This window comes from Apteryx rowi, unplaced genomic scaffold, assembly GCF_003343035.1.
Source record: "Apteryx rowi isolate R43461 unplaced genomic scaffold, aptRow1 scaffold_752, whole genome shotgun sequence".
Lineage (NCBI taxonomy): Eukaryota > Metazoa > Chordata > Aves > Apterygiformes > Apterygidae > Apteryx > Apteryx rowi.
In genome coordinates this window covers 124,041-143,339 of record NW_020451041.1, presented here as the reverse complement: position 1 = coordinate 143,339, position 19,299 = coordinate 124,041, and positions in this window count along the sequence as shown.

Here is a 19,299-nt window from a genome sequence, read left to right as displayed (position 1 = left end):
ATGTAGATCTCCAGCCTCAGGGTGGACTAAGCAAAAGAAGTGGTTATATTCTCTCTGCTGGTCTGGGTACATCTGCTTCCAAGAACAGTTCTGTTGGCTCAGGATTCACAGAGAGAAGGGCTGATCAGCTTCACAACATGTGGAGATACTCCATGGTGTGAGAAACATAACTTTCCTTCCTGCCTACAAATTCAAACTGCAATCTCTGCATCCAGATCCAAGCTTCCTCAAAATCTTTGCAGCTGGGGTAAGGTTCTTCAGCTGGGGCTTGTTTCTGTTTTAGACTTCAGAGTTTTTCATTCTTTCCTTTGAACTCTGCTGGCCCCACCAGCTCAAAATGGATACTTTGAACATGAAAGTCTTAAAATTCTAATTAAACTAGCTGGCAAAGGAATGTGAAAATCTCAGAAAGACTGTGGGGCAGTGATTGATAAAACTTGGATTTGGTTTATAATTTATAATGCAGGTTGTGTTAGGATTAAAACCTGAATTAAATTCTTGCTCCCTCAGAGCTTGCATTTTCACTCACTTTGGCCAGAAAGACCAAGATAACTGAAAAAAAAAGGTAGCTTTTTGCCGTCCCCATGCAGGTAAACACAAACCCACTTCTGTTCATCTTGCTCAGCATCATTTCATGGCTTGTTCACAGTTACTTTGCCATCCCAGAGACCAGGCAAGACCCCTTCTTTTGTGATTCTTCCCCAAAGGAATCAGACCTGCAACAACTCATCAATCTCTCTGTTGCACACTGTGGCTCAGGGAAGACCTACCTTATTTCCTGCTGTATACCAGTTCATCTACATTGTTAAACCTTATGCAGATTAAATCACAGGTTAAAATCCTATATGCCTTAGTGGGCCACTCATTATAGGAAGGCTTTCAAGATGCAACATCACTTCTGTCTTAGAGAAATTTGGGGAAGGAAGGGCCCACCCATGCACTCCCTTCCTGCTCCAAGGCTACCCGCTTGGAGGGATGGGGAGGCTCAGGCAGAGAGATCCTGCCCTGCTGCTTCCAGGGCAGCCCACTGGGCAGTAACCTGCTTTCAGCCATGCCACTTCGGCTGACAGCAAGCTGTGGGTGACAGGTGTTCTGATAAGTAATTCCCAAATGAATGTTTTCATTTATTTTAGTGGGGAACCCCATTGAGGACTATGCATGCAAATAAAAGCTTTCTGTTTCAGGACCAATATTTGCAGAACACTCTTCAATATTCCTCTCAAAGTGGGCCACATGAAAACAAAAGTAATCTCAGATTTCCTGCCCGTCCTCACTAACCAAAACCCTCAAATGGATTTTTATTTAGCATTAAAGACATAACCCCAAAAATCCCTTTCAGCGAACTCTTCCTGACACATTATGACTCACTGAAGATCTTCCAAAGGTGTCAGACATCCCGGTAACCATGTCCAGATCATCAGGTAGTGTGAATCGGCATTGGTGAATAAACTTAAATCAAAATAAGTGAATCTGCGTCTGACCTATGGTAGTCATGTGTCAACAAATAGCATTTCCCTCTTTGATATATGGTAACCGTGTGCCAACAAATAGTATTTCCCTCCTTTTTTTCCCTAAAAATTACTTTGGCAAGGAAAAACTGTCTTCTGCTGAAGACTTTGATCCTGAATTAAGATGGTCTCTGATTCCTCAAGAAAAACTCTGAGTAGCTAGTGCATTTGGTTTATGGAACAGTTTAACACCCAGGATCAGTGTTTGGTTCTGGCACCATCACATTTCATCTCTAGTTTCACAGGATGATATGCTAGGGGCATAGCATTTGCCTCTGCTGAGCACTGAAGTCTTAGTTGCTGCAGATTACTCAAGATCTGCACTTATCTGATGCTGCACATTTCACTCCTTACACTAAAGAGCTTGCTTTTGTCTTCCTTGCCTTTTTTAGAGATGGTTTGAGACACTTCAGAAAACTGCATTTTAGCTGACTTATTTTCACAAATTCACGTTCTACTCTGGCTCTGATTCATTTGCCACAGATCAGCAAATCTGAAAGAGCCTGGCTAGGTCTTCACAATTAAATCATACTGGGTGGACACTCAAAGTGCATGAAATATGTCTGGGGCTTCAGGGTTGAGGCAGCCCAGGAGTGTAAGAGTCAAAGAGAGATATTAATAAACAAGAAGGCACTGGAGATTGTAGACATGAGGGTCTTCTCTGGGAGAAGGGAAGTCCTGGGTTCCTGCCCCTACTCCTGATGCTGTTTATCTGATGACTCTTAATTAAGAAATGCATAAACAGTGCCAAGAACAGTGCCTTGTTCACTCTCTCACTGCTCCCTACCACTTGCATTCCTGGCTACCCAGGCTTCAGCTGGATAGATGGAAAATAACTGCACCCTTGTCTTGCTTCTGTGGGAGCTGGCAGTCTCTGGGGAAGGGGGCATGGCTGGAAAGAAGATGAAGCAGATTCAAGTCGCAGTTTAAGAGGAGTGGATCCCATCCTAGGGCTGGCTGAGGCAGGGTGACTCAGAGCACCTCAGAGTGAAGCATGGAGGCCTTACCACTAAACCCTCTGTGGAGAGTGGGGAGTGTCTCTGAAGGGTTAGTGGTAGTTCCTAAGGATGAATCTTGATTTACTTGCTTGGCTGTACCACAGTGCACATCAAAGTCCTATTTCCCCAGTTGTTTAGACCCTTCAAAGGGTGATGTGGCTCCCACCTGGGCTTCCTGTCCCTGAGTGCAGCCTGGTGCCTCTACAAGGTGGACTTTGTTTGGATATGGGGTTGGGGCAAAGCCCAGGCAAGCCCTAGGCCTGGGAGTACAGAAACACTTGTGCATCTGGTTGGGCACCTATAGCTGAGATGAGCCTGCCTGAGGAAGGAAGCTGTATATTTACCTGAGAGGAAGACTATGCACCTTCAGTGCTCTGCAGGGAGTCCTCCCAGAAGGGGTGTGTTTAAACAGGACAGAAGGATTTGTGCCTTTGTCCATCTGCATTTCAGGATACTAATTGTTGTCCTAAGGGTAGGTGCCCAGCAGAAAAACAGATAGCAACAGAAGCCAGTGAAGACTCAACTTTCCGCAGACTAAAAGAGAAAGGTTTCTACTCCTGTAAAAAGGTCTTTTTTTTTTTTTTCCCCCCCTGTGATGATAAATTCCAGAGAGTAGAGCTTCGTACCCCAATTCTACCTGTTCCCACTGAAAGTCAGCCTTGTCTTTGCCTCCTCTGCTTTGAGACTTACTTTCCTGGCTACAGTGTGGTCAAGCTTTCCGTTCCCAGGAGTGGATGGATCAGTGTACTCTCGGTCCTGTTATAACATCTGACTAGGAGGTGCGACCCAAAAAGAGAAAAGTTCAGTGTCCCACCATGCAAAAAAGCATACCAACTACAGTAAACCTGTGGCTTCAATTTACTACTCTGATCTACTAACTGTTGTCATTACCCTATTTTTCTGTCCTTCACCCTTCATTGGCTTGATTGAATTTGACAAACAGTGAGCTTCTGAGGAAGATGATGAACATACTTGTTCAAAAAGAGGCAGACAGAATACTTGCTCGGAAAGGTTGGTTTGAGGTGTTTAGTCTCACAGGTGCAATGGCTCAAGAGACCTTTCAGAACAGTCATCTGTACCAAGATCAGTTGGACAAGGTTACCATGGCGTAGCAAAATTTGAAATCTTGCTATTAAGAGATCTAACAGTCAATGTTTTAGGCCAGAAAAAGTAATTTCTTGACTTTTATTTTAAAAAGCAGTTAGCACCTCTGACCACCACAAAGTCAGTCACAGAACCCAGCATCTCTTACAGCTCTTCTGTTGTTGTCAGATGTTGAGTTGGCTGTTGACAGTCTTGATGATCCTGATCCTGCTGTGTATTAAGTACCTGCCTGCATCCCCTCCATTACATTAATTCTTATGAAAAAAATATTTGTTTTCAAATAATCAAACCTCTAATCTCTCAATGTCAGATCTCTAGAAGTGTTGCACTTTCCAGGGTTGCATCCTTGACATGCAGAGGGATACACCTGTACTAGGCAGAGGCGGCAGGGACACTGACCTGCTTTTTCTTTAAAAGGGAAATCTGAGTGCTGATCCACGAATGAGGTGAGAAGGACTCAGTAAGGAGAGGTAAGGTGTCCTATTGTGCTGCATTATAATTACCAGGGAGAAGTCAATGATTAACTTAGAGAGATTGTATCTTCCTTTGGTGTTCTTCAGAAGCACTTGCTGGTCCTTCTTTGACTATTTGGGAAGTTTAAGTTCTCACTGTCCTCCTACCTAAAGACTAGGTAAAGCAATGCCTCAGTATGCTCACAATCACAAGTGTCCAGCACAAGTTGGCCACACCGGAGGAGACCACTGCTGAAAAGTGCCACATTAATGTGCCGAAAAGTTCCAGTCTAAATCTTTCCACTAAGAAATGAATGATGTCAATAGGTGCCTAATATACTTCAAAGTGCTTCAAAGTAAGTTAGGCACTTAACTGCTATGACTACCTAACATATTCAGGAGCTTTAAAAAAATCCAGTTAAGCAATTTAAGTACTTGGAATTTCTGACCGTTAAGCTGGAATAAGTTCATTGTACAGATATTACAATAGAGTTCAAAATCCCCCCTTTTATGCAGTTTTGACTGTTTGTGTGTGTGTGCACGCATGCGTGTGTGTGTGTGTGTGTGTTTGTGTATTCAAACTCTGGAGAAAACTCACAATGAACTGACCTTGTTCATCTGCTGTTTGAAGAGTAGAGTTACATTTTTCTGACATGGTAGTATTATTTTATCACTGTCCATGGCAAGGAAAGGTACAAGTAAATAATACTTGCATCATATATTGTTCCCCAGGAGCATCACAATTTTATTATCATCTTCAAATGTCTTATTTTGTTCTAAAATTATTTTTTTCTTAAACTTTAATTAAAAATGTTTTTTAGGCCAAAATCTCAATCTCATTAACACTTGCAATCTCTCCCAAATGTAAAAATTGATACTAGCACTCAATAAGCAAATCAAATATTATACGATCATCTTTATCCTGCAGTAGTGACAAAACATGACTGAAATGTTTGCCTGTGGAGCTCAATTCTGTATATTTAATGCAGTTTTTTAAGGAGAAGGACTTCTAATCCTGCTAAATACCTTGAATTTGAACATCCAGATTAGTTTTTGTGTGTGTGTGTGCGTGTGTGTGTGTGTGTGCACATGCGCGTGCATGAGTTTTTTGCTTTTTTTCTGTGCAGATTCTGCAGGTGGAAATGCAGGAGTTAATTAGTTTAAATTTTACATGAAGTCTAATAAGTGATCCTACTTAAAGTAAACAGCAGTCCAAGTTACATAGTTTTCTTTTTATTAGCTGACCTTGCAAGCTAATAAATTCATCCTGTATTTTTCTGCTACTGCCAATTTGCAGCATACAGGAAACTAATCTTGTACGATAACTACCTTCCTGTACTCAGTTCTTAAATGGAGCCAAATGGATTGGTGGCGGAAGAGCTCCCCAGCAGTTCCTGTGAAACAGTGCTGAGCACAGCAAGACCTGACAGAGGCTGGTTGCTATTATTGACTTTGACAATGTAATTATGTTCTCATTTACCTCCCTAGCACTTAAGAAAAAAAAAAATCCCCCAGTACAATGACTGAAACAATTTTAATGTCAAATTCAAGTGAGATATGTATTTGTAACATGCTAAATACATAGCAATAGCTCTGATTTTTAAGAAGGTAAAACACACTAGCAGTAGCCATTATAGCACAAAGGTCTTTCATATGTATCTGGCTGCCGCAGCAACACTGCTCCAGACACAAAGGACCATGCTCAGTAATGAGTTAATAAAGGATCTGTATTCAGTTTAGAAACTCAGATGTGCTTTTTAGCATTAAAGGCAGACTACCATTAACATAGCATAATACAAGTGAATCTAGGATTATTTATTTAGGAGCTGAGCTCTTTCTAACAAGTTTAGAGATGTCCATGAGTATTTTGCATACTTAGGAGAAAATCCATCTTGCATGCCCCACAATCAGTTGCAAGAGCTACCAAATACTTCAGTTTTGCAGGGCCAAATGCTATAAGAAATGCATGAGCTAATCCCCAATGTGCTGTAGCACCATTGACACATGCGGATGGAGTGTGTGCACTTGTACAAAACTGATATTCTCACTTTGCCCCACATGGGGAAAAGACCTTCCAAAGGGAGGTCTTTGGTTCAGTCAAGTGAGGTAAGTGTCTGGTCAATATGGAAATGAATGTGGAACAGCTTTATTTTTTTGGATTTGTCAGGAAGCATTTTTTTACAGCTAGCTTCCCCCACACCAATAAAACTCCCCAAAATCCCACAGTCCCTCCCCTCACACCCGCCAAGACTCCTTGAAACAAACCAGGACAAACTATTTGAATGGCATTTTTGAAAAACATGTTTGATTATATAGTTTCCCCAACTAGTTCTTGATTATGCCTGACTCCTGCTTCATTTGCCCTCTTAGAAAAGGTTAAACACTAAGTATGGTTCATATATTGCTCTCCAGGGAAAAAGACCATGATAGCTTCCGAGCTGTGGCTGTCATTATTGTAAAGCATTTATGAGAAATCACACAAGCTACTCCACTAAAATGGATACATTTCTCTGCAGCAACATTTATTAGGGCTCTCTACCAGCTCTAGTTATGAATACAGCTGGGTGGATAAAGGGGACAGAAAACAGAAATAAGTTTTATGCTCTTGGTAGGTCTTCTTTTAATTTGTCATTTCTTTTAGTTTAAAAAGATAACTGGAAGCTTAACGCAGCTTCTGGAGCTCAGCATTCAGTTTCAAATGAAATAAAAATGTGTTTTACACATGCAGATCGGTGGTGGGGATTTCTGGGGTTGTTAAGCACAAACAGATCATTCAAGAGAAATGGGCAATTTTGGATAGAGCTCTCCTCAATTAGTATCTTAATGGACATTTTCCATCGTATATAAGGGGATATCCTCTTGAAAACCCTCCACAGGAACAACTGCTGGCCTGACTCTTAGAAATAAGGCAGTTAATGAAGGTTAGGAAAGGGGTCTATAGATAGAATTGAAATGTACACCATTAATTTCATTCAAATATTTTTGCTGTTAAGTGAAGATATCTACTATACATTGTCGGCTTAGTCTTCATCCTTTACCCTTTCTAAATAAGTACCTTCAGGCTCCCAGAGCAAGTGCTTTAAATGAATGTACTTTGCTTTGCAATCAAGGTAACCTGAATCCACCTAAAGATAGAAATGGCACCATAACTCAGTCCCTACACAGCCTCATTTGTCCACATTTCAGATCCATCCTGACTGAGACAAAGGTTCTGCAGAAGATGGTATGTGATTCTGTAATTAAAAATACTGTAAAAATCAGACTACATAAGCAACATTAGTCTTTCTTAACTTTTGAATTGACTTTTAAACCTTAATGCTCTTCAAAAGATATAGATTTCTACCTAAAAACAAGCAAATAAAACACCCACAGGAAAAACATCTCCCCTCCATCCCCCTCCCATATCTATTTCATCAAACAGAAACATACTGTCTTCTGATGTGGGATATCATAAGCAGGACTCCAACTGCTGGTTCCCTATGTTTCTGCTGTATGATCTAATGAAAAAGCTGGTGGCAACTGTGAGCTGTTAATGGCTAGTTAGGTAGCTGATTGCACTAGCTTGGAATAGAGGGAATGTATTTTGCCAGGTGTTGCCAGGTGTCTTCTGGGCTCAGTTTCCAGCTCTGAAAAAGAGCATGCTATAGGCAATCCTCTTCCCTGTCCAATCGGCATGTCTCCGTCCCCATTCTCCTCCTGCCCGTTCTCATTTAACACAACTCCTATTGTTCCACTTCAGTTTCCTTCTCTCCAAATCAGACTCCCTAGTGGCCTCTTTCTTGCCACCTTCTTCTTCTGCTTTTTCCGCCTACATCTCTCCCTGGCTCTGTTTCCCACTCCCAGCCCATGTCTCCAGGTGCTGTCCCTCTCCTCGTCCTTGACTCCCCTGTGCTACTCATCTACCCCATCATCTGGGATCATCTTCACCCACACTTGGAGGCCACTAAGAGAGGAAAGTATGGGAGTACTGGAGCTCACCAGGTCCACTAAGGACCACCTTTTCCAGATCAGTGTGGCAATCCACATTGCAGGTCAAAGTTCTGTAGAAATCCCAGAGGTTACATTGCTCTGTGAAAAGGGTGCAAACACAGTTTGAGCGTGTGGAGGACCTGTCACGAAAAGCTCAGTGAAAATGGACTTTTCGGTCCACCCAAAGCTACTGAACTTCATCACAATCCTCATAAGCTCAGTAGCGTCCTCATAGGCTCAAAGTTTCAGAAGTTCTTTTATCACAATGATATTTGGGGGAGGGGGAGGGGATAGCAAAAGACAGCAGAACAACCTAACCTGAATGCATTTCAAGCCTTCACTCTGAAGTATGTGAAAGAGACTAGAGATTGACAGTAAAATGACTTTAAAATTATTTTATAGAGAGGGAGAAATAGTATTTCCATGATATTATTGGAAACTGTCAAACCCTTAGCAGAAATGTGCCCCAATACCTTCATGGGGCAAAAGAAAAATGTAACTCTGAATGGTTAGTTTAGTAAAGCACTGAGAGTGTGATCATATAATGGGACAACCTTAAATGTAATTTGTATCAAATTTCTGGCTATAATTTTTTTATAGAATGTTGTTATTCATAGGTACATTCACACATGGCTACAGAATCTATATTTTCACATCTGTCAGATTTATTGTACACATGTTCAAGATGTTATCTATTTAGCTTTCTCTGAACCTGTAAGCCACACGTTTACTTGTTTTTGTACAATTCCATCTTCATAGTTCACTGCATTTTCTCTCTATACTTTTCAAATCCTGCAATGTCTTGTTTAATCTGAATTGACAAGAACAGAACACTGTGTTCTAAGTGGAACCCTACCAGGGAAATGTATTATTTTCATCATTATCACTGTCTTAGACTTAGAGAAAACCTGCTGCGAATGCTATTCTAGGGGCTTATTTAACTTCTTAGAGACAGGAACAGATAGGCACTCCCTTTCCTGTCTATCAAACCAAATTCTGTTTCTCTATTTCACCTAGAAACACACCTCAGTACATGAGTTTTTAATGCTTTATTTTCTAAAGAATATTAGTTCAACTGTCTGCTTTTCAGTTTGACTCAATCTTGCTAGTTCCAATGAGCATTTTTGCATTGCTATAGGTAAATTTCTTCTAGCATTTCTGAATTTCTTAAGCAAACTTGCATTCAGCTTTGACTAAAAAGATGATTCTACTCTTAATTATTTATCAACTATTTAACATGGACCCTGAAATTCACAACCATTTACCCACAAGTATGGATATCTATTTCTTCAAATAATGGCTAACTTATTCATATAGGCATCAATGTCTATATGAATTTCATTAGCTCTTATTATTTTATTCTGTGTTAAGACCATACCATATTAAAAACTATTTTAACTGCTGAAATCCCCCCATACAAAGGGAAATCAGACAGAAGATTATTCTTAACAGTGTGTTAAGAAGCAATAGGAAGCTCTGAGACTCTGTACTAATGATCTCAGGTATCTAGCTAGAAGTCTTGGGCTAGAAGCTTTAGTGTTTAGTACTGCATTTTGGCATCAGTGCAAAATGAGAATGAAATACTACCATTCTGATTTAGTTGCATTTTATACACATTTTGCTGAGTTGTACATGATTCAGCAAAACACAGAGAATTTGGCCTTTGTACTCTTCTCATTCACCCTGATTTGCAGGTACTGTGGCAGAAGAACAGATACACATTCCTTCCTTTATGTGCAGTTGAAACAAAAAGTCTTTTTTTGAATACTGAATGCTGGCTCTCTCACTTTCAGACTTCTGAGACCTACTGTGAACTTAGCAAGTTGTCTATGGTGGGGAACTGATCTGTCACAACACATGAGGATAAGCCCCATCTGCTCTCTGAAACCATCAGTTTGGAGTTGCACTAAATTAATACATTTCTGCTTCACTAGTCTGGAAGTTGTCCAAGATATCAGAGAAATAACTATTGTAAGGCAGCATATTTTTAGGATTCTCTCTTTAGTCAGTAACTACATTTAGTAAGTACTCATTTCACATGTTTTTTGATATTGTTGCCTGTTCTGTCCTGCAAGAGTCTCATTTCCCCATATCCTGGAATGGCATGGTTCTTTTGTAACTCACAAAAGAAGGTTTAGAAATATTGTTTCTGTATTTCAAGTTCTGTTCCCCACTAATTCAGACCTTCTTCATTATTAGAGATAAAATTTTGGCTCTCTTAACTTCCACTTACTTGAGGATCAGTTGTTGTCCTGGTTCCTATTATCTTCTTGCTAGGGTTTCTTGTTCTCTGTAGACATCTGCAAGGGGAGGTGAGAGCAATAATTTTTGAAGTTCAGTCTAGTTTATTTCAGATGGGATCTTCAAAATCTACTTTAACTAATACAGTACCTGACTACTGGGTGTCCTGAAGCTGAAATTCTGACAACTCAAGAAAATGGATGAAATGCTGTTGCAGTGCCCAACAGGTAAAGAAATCTTGGTCACAGACCATGGAATAGCTTCAGACTGGGTGCTGTGTCTGAAGCTGGTATTTATCTATGGGTTATAGAGCAATTTAGAAGGAAGAAAATGTATGTAAGCATGCAAGAATTTTTATTAATGTTTAGCTGAACTACACTCACGCTCCAAGACATCACAACACCTTTTAGAAACAAAGCAATATTAACTAAAATGTTGTGCTCTGGTATGAATGTGTGATAAGGTGTTATGACTTTCTAGAATCACTGCAACAAGTTGTGAATTATTCATGAAATTAAAAATCTTCACTAATTCACAATATCAAATGGTTGTGGCAGCTGGTATGTAATGGTGGAGGGAAAAACATACACTAAATATTAAACTCAAATAAATTATCCAGAAAAGCCTACCTGAAGGCTTAAATCACTGGGTCCATATTGTTTTCCCCATGCTCAAGCATACTGGTAGTTAGAGCTTTTAGAAGTGAAACTCACACTTCAGAACTTAGATAGTGTGATCCTGTATTGTGAATAGGTTACATTATAAATGGATTACAAACTGGCAACCAAAAGGTCTTTGGAAAAAAAGTAACTGGCAGAGTTTTACAGCTGCTATTATTTTTTTCTATAAAAAAGGCATGGACACAATATTGTTTCTTACCTTTGTAATAAAAAAATATGAGTAGGTGCTGGAAAGTACTAGAGAAATGATGTAAAAAATCAAAGTTTGGTCAGGAAACACTCATGCATATTTTGCAGAAAAGTTCTTGTTAAGATGCAGTTTCAAAAGCTTTGAATGTTGACAGTAGCAGCATTTTGTTGCAAATTGCAAATTAGTTTCACTTTCAAATAGTTTTCATATTAAAAGTGGATCATTTCCAGTGGAGGTGTGTCAGATCTCAGCTTAAACTTTTATAACTGATATTTTTAACTTTGCAAGGATTTGCATGCTGTTTACTCTTCTGTGAATGTTTGCTCAAATACAAACATCCTGAAAGGTGAGAAACAAAACTCGGAAATGTCATAAAAACTATTCAAATCTTTATACAGACACTCTCACCTACAGGATGTATATGCTGTCATTTATGGTCCCTTATGGATAACAACTAATACATTGCTGGATCTCTTCCATGACTGGTTTATTCAATGGTGTTACCAGCTGCATGAAAATCAGTGGAAGTGTATTGTTGTAGAACTAAAGCTCCATGTTGGGGAGTCAAGTTCATTTTATATATAGCACATGAAAAACAAGATATACAGATGTATGCTGCCGTTATATCAGATCTTTTTCTTCTTTATGGAAAAAATGAACTACAATAATTCCAAGTAAATGAACACTTACATTTAGTCAATTACTCTTTTCCCTATTTTTCTGAGCTCCTCAAGAATATAAACACATATTTTGTAATAGCCCTTTTGCCTCTCAATGCACTCATTTTTCTTCTTTGAGTCTTTTCCTGCAGAAAGAGGCACTTCTCTGGAATAGCTCTTATCTTTTCTCTTCAACATTAGGCCACTAGACAAATGATGACTTGTACCTTATTTGGGGACAATGTGATTATCAGAAGTCAAATCTCTTGAAAGAGCTTCAGAAGGCTAATACCAGTCCTTGAACCTTCAAGGTTTGTTCTTTCAAGTGTCGTCTTCCTTCAGGGTCTTCAGTTCTGAGCACAGATGGGAAAAACAGCACAATGTACAAAGTGCTGAAAAAGAAAAGAACTCAGAAAGACTTATAGACAGCTGTGCACAACTGCCAACTACTTCCCAGAAACCCTTTTTTTTTGATATCATGCATTAATGAATTCTCATGCACTTTGATCTAGGCTATTTTGGAAGTCCTTGGCTTCTGAGAATTGTTCAGTCCTATCTAGGCCAGAGTCAGTAGCATGTGGATGCTGGTGTATCAGAGCAAATGCAGATGAGGAGGCTCTCCTGGAGCTAGGTGCTGTTCAAATGGAGAGCAAGGAAAGGCTGAAAGACTGTTCAGAAGTAAGAGGCCAGATTAGGAGCTGTGATAATGTGCCTATTGCTAGGAATTGGACTGTCCTCTAGCAAATTATGCCATCCACAAACCAGAGCACTGTGATATGGACACAGACTGTAGCCAACAAACCATGCAAAGCTGTCTTGTACTGGTAAGCTGGCCAGAGCTTTCTCAACGCTCTTTATTTGACGTGGGGGTTTAATAGGAGGGGATCTGTCAGAGTAATCAAAAACTGTGCCCTCAAAAGTTCTGGTTGCTGCAGAAATATCCCATACAGACAACCATACCAAAACCCAGAGTACAGTTCCCCCTTTCTATATCCCGTGGCTTCATATTCATCTCCTTTTTTTCAGTCTCTTCTTCTAGAATAAGACATTTATAATGCATCAGTTGTTACCTTCTCTTCAGCATCAGGCCACTGGACAAATGCTAACTGGTCCCTGGTTTTGATGTAATATGAACAATAAAATTCAGATTTCTGTAGAAATCGCTGCATAGGAAAACTTTGAACATTATTTATGTGCTATTTCACAGTATAACTGCAACAAAAACTACTTCTGTTAAGCATTCAGACTATTTTGGGGAGAGTTTAAAGCCTTCTTTGAACCTCTTTATGTTTTCTGGGTAATAAATATCTCTCTGCAGAAGGACAACTTATGTGAGTATGCATGCAATTACTAGCTTGCTATTTCCCAACCATCTCACCTACGCCAAATCAACAGAATTTCCCAAACGTTTAATCTGTCCTTGGAGAATTACTCTGGAAATTATCACATCTGGAGTAGTTGTAGGAAATGGAAATAACATTTCAAAAGTACATAAATGAAAACTGTTATCATAGTTAGCACTGAGACTGGTGAGATGTGTGTATTGAAGTAGCTCAAGTAAATTAGCTAACACAAGTACTGCTAACAGTATGATGTGTAGCAGGACAGAGCTCAGCATGAGCTGAAAATCTCATCTGGGACTTTGGCTAAAAGTAAGCCACCTTTCTACACTGACCTCTAGGATGAGGTGGTTTCACTGAAATAGGTTCCTGTGTTAACTAATTTAATGTGTATCTGTAAATGTATCTTTAAATTGTAACATAAATGTCCCCTAGAAGTAGGAGTACTTGTGTTTCCAATTTCCCTTGTACTTGCAATCCTTCAGCCAATGCAAGAGGAGAGACATTACCTAGAAGAGCATCTAACACATCATGAACTGTAGGAGAGAGGAGGGAGGGAAGAAGAGCAGGTGAGAATCTGTTTTATGAACTTCTATGGTCATGCTTGCAGCAGGCCATGAAAACAGAGTTGTGAAGAAGTAGTCTTCCAGAGAATTTTGAAGAGGTGAAAACTGACTGCATCACTCTAGAGGCAGATGAGACATGCAAATGATTGCCTTTTCTTACATGGGAAAAAACAGCAACTTAATTTTCCTACCCTGCAGAGTGCAGAAATCATGTCTCATAGAATTGCCCTATAGGATCTCTATTTTAGCATGAACCCAAAACTTTAACCCGTGGGTAATGGAAAAGATATATTATATAGAGGAGTTTGCAAATTCTCCTTATTTTCCACAGCCCTCCTATGCTTTAAACTTTGAATCCTGTTCTTGTTTAATTGCTTAGGCTAGCATTGAGGAAGCAATATTTTACCTCTGCTTTTTGTTAGCACAAAAATCTACTCTCAGCAGAGCTAAATGCTCTATCCGGTTCTTATCAATGATTACGCTGATAATGGCATTCAGCAGGGTGTTGTTTTCCACTATGCTTTAGTAGTTCAAAAATGATATTGACAAAAATAATGGTAATCAGGCAGTTTGCTAACTTAACTCTCAGTCCCAGGATTTGCATAATGTTAGCTACACATGCAACAGTTAACTGCAAGACAAATCATAGCACAGATTTTTGGCAGAACCAAATAGCTGCACTGTTGGTTATCTTACCAGAAGGCCTTGTAATTAAGATGAACAATCACAAAGCTTCATTGACACTGTGATTAACAAGGAAATTACATTAAGTTAGATAGCAAAGTGGAATGAACACTTTAGTTTTGTAGAGCTAGCTGCCACACTTAGGGTGAAATGAGTAGATCAGCAAGATACTCCTGCATAGATATCGCCTGAATGTCTCAGAAACCAGCCAACACAAGGCAAACAAGAGGCAGGGTCAGCCTCTTGAGAGGATACACAGTACTCTCGCTTTCCCAGTGGCTGTAGGCCTTAGTACAGTGAATAGCAGCTTCTTCTCATCACGGCATTCAGCAACTTCTCTCTTCCACCAGCTTGACTTCAACTTCAAAATGAATAAAAAAAATGCATTTTTCAAGCCCTATAAAAAATGAATAGGCAAAGTTTCTTAATAATTCTTCTCCCGGATTTAAAAATAATAATAAAAATCATCTGCTGCCTTCACAGAATAATGTATAACTTTTTCTATGGCAATGCATTCATTTTCTGAAAAAATATCTTAACCCTGATCGAAATGAAACTGCTCAGTATGTTTCTTCCTTTTATTTCAAGTCTATACTTCTACTGTAGATCAGTATAGGAAATGAACTGAAAGATGTAGAATATGTAATTTAGAATTACTCTTTTTGCACTTTAATTTTCCCAGTGCAACAAGCATTGTCAGTTAGAGATGCAGTAAGCCTTCTTGGTACACAGTATTATTCACCAGTGTGTGCCAGTCTGAATTGACATGGTATGTGGCATACTCTGAACAGGACTGGGCTGTGTTTAACAGAAAGCAGACGTGGGCTTCCATGCTGTGTAATCTGCAGGTCTAATTTCTGCTGTCACTCAGACTATTCACCAGGAAGTTGAGCCATGCCACGGCAGCCTATTTTTATTTATTTGGAGAGATTTCAGGTGCCTGATGGTGTAAGGAATTGTTAAGGGTGGGGATTTTATTAAATACTTTTCTTTCCTCCTATTCTTGATTTGTTAGATCCAAAATCTCACAGCCTGAGAATGTTTACTTTTTTTTTTTTTTTTAATTATCATTTTCAAAGTTAATCCAGCTCTAACCAGGAACAGAGTCAGCATATCCCCTTAACTGTAGGCTCAGATGTTCTGCATGGACTGCTGTTTTGACATTCTTGGATGAAAATCCATCCCTTAATACTCAAATGTGAGGCACATACTGGTTCTCTGGCATGCCTTCGCCTATGGCCATCTGTTGGGATGGCACAGTGCCTGCTCAGAAAGCTCTCTGCCAGTTTCAAGAGGACATAGGTATCAACCAAATATAGATTTAGAAAGATAGCTAGTGACATGCTGGAGATGTTATTTTAGCTGCAAGACAAGACTCTGGCTGCCAAGCAATCCCAAATTGGGTCCGTACATTTCAGAATAAGCCTTACAGGCACATCATTAGCTTATCCCAAACATATATATTTATATATACATACACATGTATGTAAAGGTAAACAAATCCTACTAATCAGAAAACATCTACATGTTAATTTTTTTATGAGAGAGTGGCACAGAGTTGGGGAAATTTCTCCTTTTCAAAAACCAATCATTGCAAGCAAACAAACTGCTGTCTCTTTAAGTAGATGTAGCTGTTTCTCATACCTATCTCCCTTTTAAAATTAATGCATTACCATTAGACAGGATTTGGGAATGTTCACTTGAATAATAACTAGGGATCACTTGAAAGATGTTAGTTGCTCAAAAAAAGCCACATTCTTTGGATGAATTTAGAATACAAGAATATTCATGACAAGTGAAACTTGAGTCAAGTTGCATATGAAGGCAATTATGGTTTGAACTTTGCAAAACTGGTATCAAAGGATAGGATGTCTTCCAATAACCAGCAATTGCCCAGAGGGCTTCTTCAGCTTTTTATTACATTTTAGAACAAAATCAGAAATTGAAATTTTGAAGACTTGTAGAACAACAATTTTGATCATGACCTAGCTTTATTTGCAGGCTATAAGAGGAACAAGACCTACTGGTATTGCCAATACAGAAGCCTTTGGTCATGCAAATAATGAATAAATAACAGCTAGTAATAATAAATATTTACAGTGCTAATGTACAAGCATAAAAAACTAAAGTATCTGTCCAGCTGAATTTAAAATAAATTTTCATACCTGAGAAAATAATATGAACAAAGCAGTTTGGAAGTAGCCGAAGAAAGTGAAATAGTGGGAAATGATGAGGAAAAGGTGAAAGCAGGTTTGCCACAGGACAGAATGGTACAGCCGCAAAGACAGGAGCAAGGAACCTGGATTTGATGTGGAAAAAAGGAAAGTTAAGAAGAAATTGTGAAAACAGACTGCACATTAATATAGGAAACAGGTGGATAACCTCCTCTATGTCACCAGCTACAGGACATAAATGGGTAAGGTGAGGTGCAGGAGTCTGGGAAAAAAAGATTGTAGGAACTCAAAAGCCGTGAGAGAGGGATGAAATTCCTCTTCTTCTTCCATCAGAGAGAAAATATGAAAAGGTTTATCAAAGAACTGAAGGCAACAGAATGGGAGAAGGATGATCATACAGAGAAAAACTAGTCGAAATAATAGACATAACCCAACATGATGGATCTGCAAGCTTCCTGCACCAGGAAAGTTCCCATGCAAGTGAAAAAGTTTGCTTTTGTAAGTACAGGTACTCATCAAAGGGATGGATATGAGAGCATTTCCAGTCAGCTATTACAAAGGTGAAATTTAAAGATAAACTGAGGATTTCTTTAAGAATGACTGTTGCTCAGTCTGTGAGCTTTTCACTGGAAACATTTACATGCACACCACTCTCACAATACTGTGGTAGCTTTGTGGTCATCAACACCTGCTCTTCCATGCAGAATATGCTTGTCAAAACCAAGGCCAGAATACAACTTTTACCTACTTTTATAATTGACCTGTGCATCTAATTTTACATATCTATTTTTCCTCTTCATTTGGACTAGATTCTGACTTCCTTCCTCAAGAGCTGACTACCCTTGACACCATCTACAATTGCCATGAAGCACCCTGTTGTCTTTGAACCATGAGCATGTATCCAAGGCTGACACTTCTCCCTGATCTCTGAGTGAGGAGGAGTGTGGGAAAAGGTATTATCTTATGAGAAGAAAATCAGCTGGCTATGAAGAGAGATGACAGAATGAACCCCACAAGGACACAGAGTCTATTGTACATCACCCGAGGAATAGATGGCAACAAAGACGTTTAGTAAAACAGCTTGTTGCCATACTTACAATTCTCCTATTATACAGTCTTCACGGAGGGAAAATACCCAGCAACAATGAAACAATTAAATATTGGCTAATGTTGACTCTTGTCTTCCCTCTAAAAGAACATGTAGAAATGTCTAGGATATATAACAGATGATTAATTTCTCTTGATTCCCAGGAGACAAGCATGGAATTCATCTGTGAGAACAGGTGCCATTAATCCAATATTATTTCTTGTTATAATCTATTTGCCTTGACCTACCATATCCTCCTAAAGCTGTACTGAAATAAGTGACTGTTCTGAATTCCCATTGGATATGTTTGACAAAATGCTTTATCAACGGAGGGAATTAAAAGCTGCAATTGAGTTGGAAAAGAAAAGAATGTATCAAAGTTAGAATACATAACTTTTCCCTTTAATGGTGTTTGAAATTGTTTACAAACAGATTTGCAGCCTTTGGAATAATTATTTGGTTATAAAGTATATAGAATCAATATTAATCCAGAGAGGTCTGCCTTAGAATGATTATAAAGATAAAATGATTTCTTAAAGAATATATGTCTATATCTGTACCTTTATCTTTGACATAGCTTTACATAAACATATTTATGATTTGCATAAATATATTTATGATTCTTTGAAGTGGTTCTTATCTATAATTTAAAGTATAAGAATGTTATATTTGCTTAAATCTTGAGAGAGAAAACATCCTTAATGTAAAATTATCTCTCTGTTTTTAAAAGATGAAACTGCTTTCCAAATAAAAAGGAAAGAAAAAGCAGAGTCAGTTTTCTCTCTGTAAATTATAGCTCTGTGCCTTTTAACAGCTGCATAAATTTCAGTTCCTGTTTGAAAATTACAGTTGTTTATGTCAAATATCAAGTATTAACTATAGCTCTAGAAAAATATACTCAAGAATTCAGCAAACTATAATTAATTCAATTCATTATGCCATTCCTATCTTTAACATTTGATGTTAATAGTTCAATTTTTAATAATGTTACAATAGTCAGTAGAGTTCTTCATGCCATGTGAGAGGGCCATAACCTTTTGCAATCTTGGCCCATCAAAGTTTGGGAAAGCCAGGATATAAAGAGCTCTCTAAAAGACCACTCTTGTGTGTTTACACAATCATTATTTAATGTTTTAAAACAACTCAGAAAAGCAGATCAAGAAAAGATAGTTGCAGTGCAAAGCAAGTGTAATTATAAAGCCCAAAAGTATTCCACATGCCAGTTTATGACAGCTTCAGCACCCTGATCAGCTATACCTTAGTCCTTGGGAACAAGGAGAACAGTATAAGTTCCTAAAATCATTTTTAATTTTGAGAATATTTGGACTCATGTAAGAATGTTGTTAGGGAATGGTATGTTTCCGTACTAGAAAGTGGCTGCCACGCAGGATCACTGAGTGTTTTGTCATCTTTATATTGAAGCTAAGACACATGAGCTGAAACAGTTACTCTAGGGAATAATTAGAGATCAAATTAAAAGCATTATACCTGGCAATAAGATCAAAGCAAAGCATTCCTTGCGAGAAATGGACATGATGTTGCTCAGAGCAGCTTGAAGTGAAGGTCTGTAGTAAAAATTGTACTCTCTAAAATGAAAGTGCTAAAGAATAGTTACACAAAGTGCATCTAATCAAAAATGCACACAAA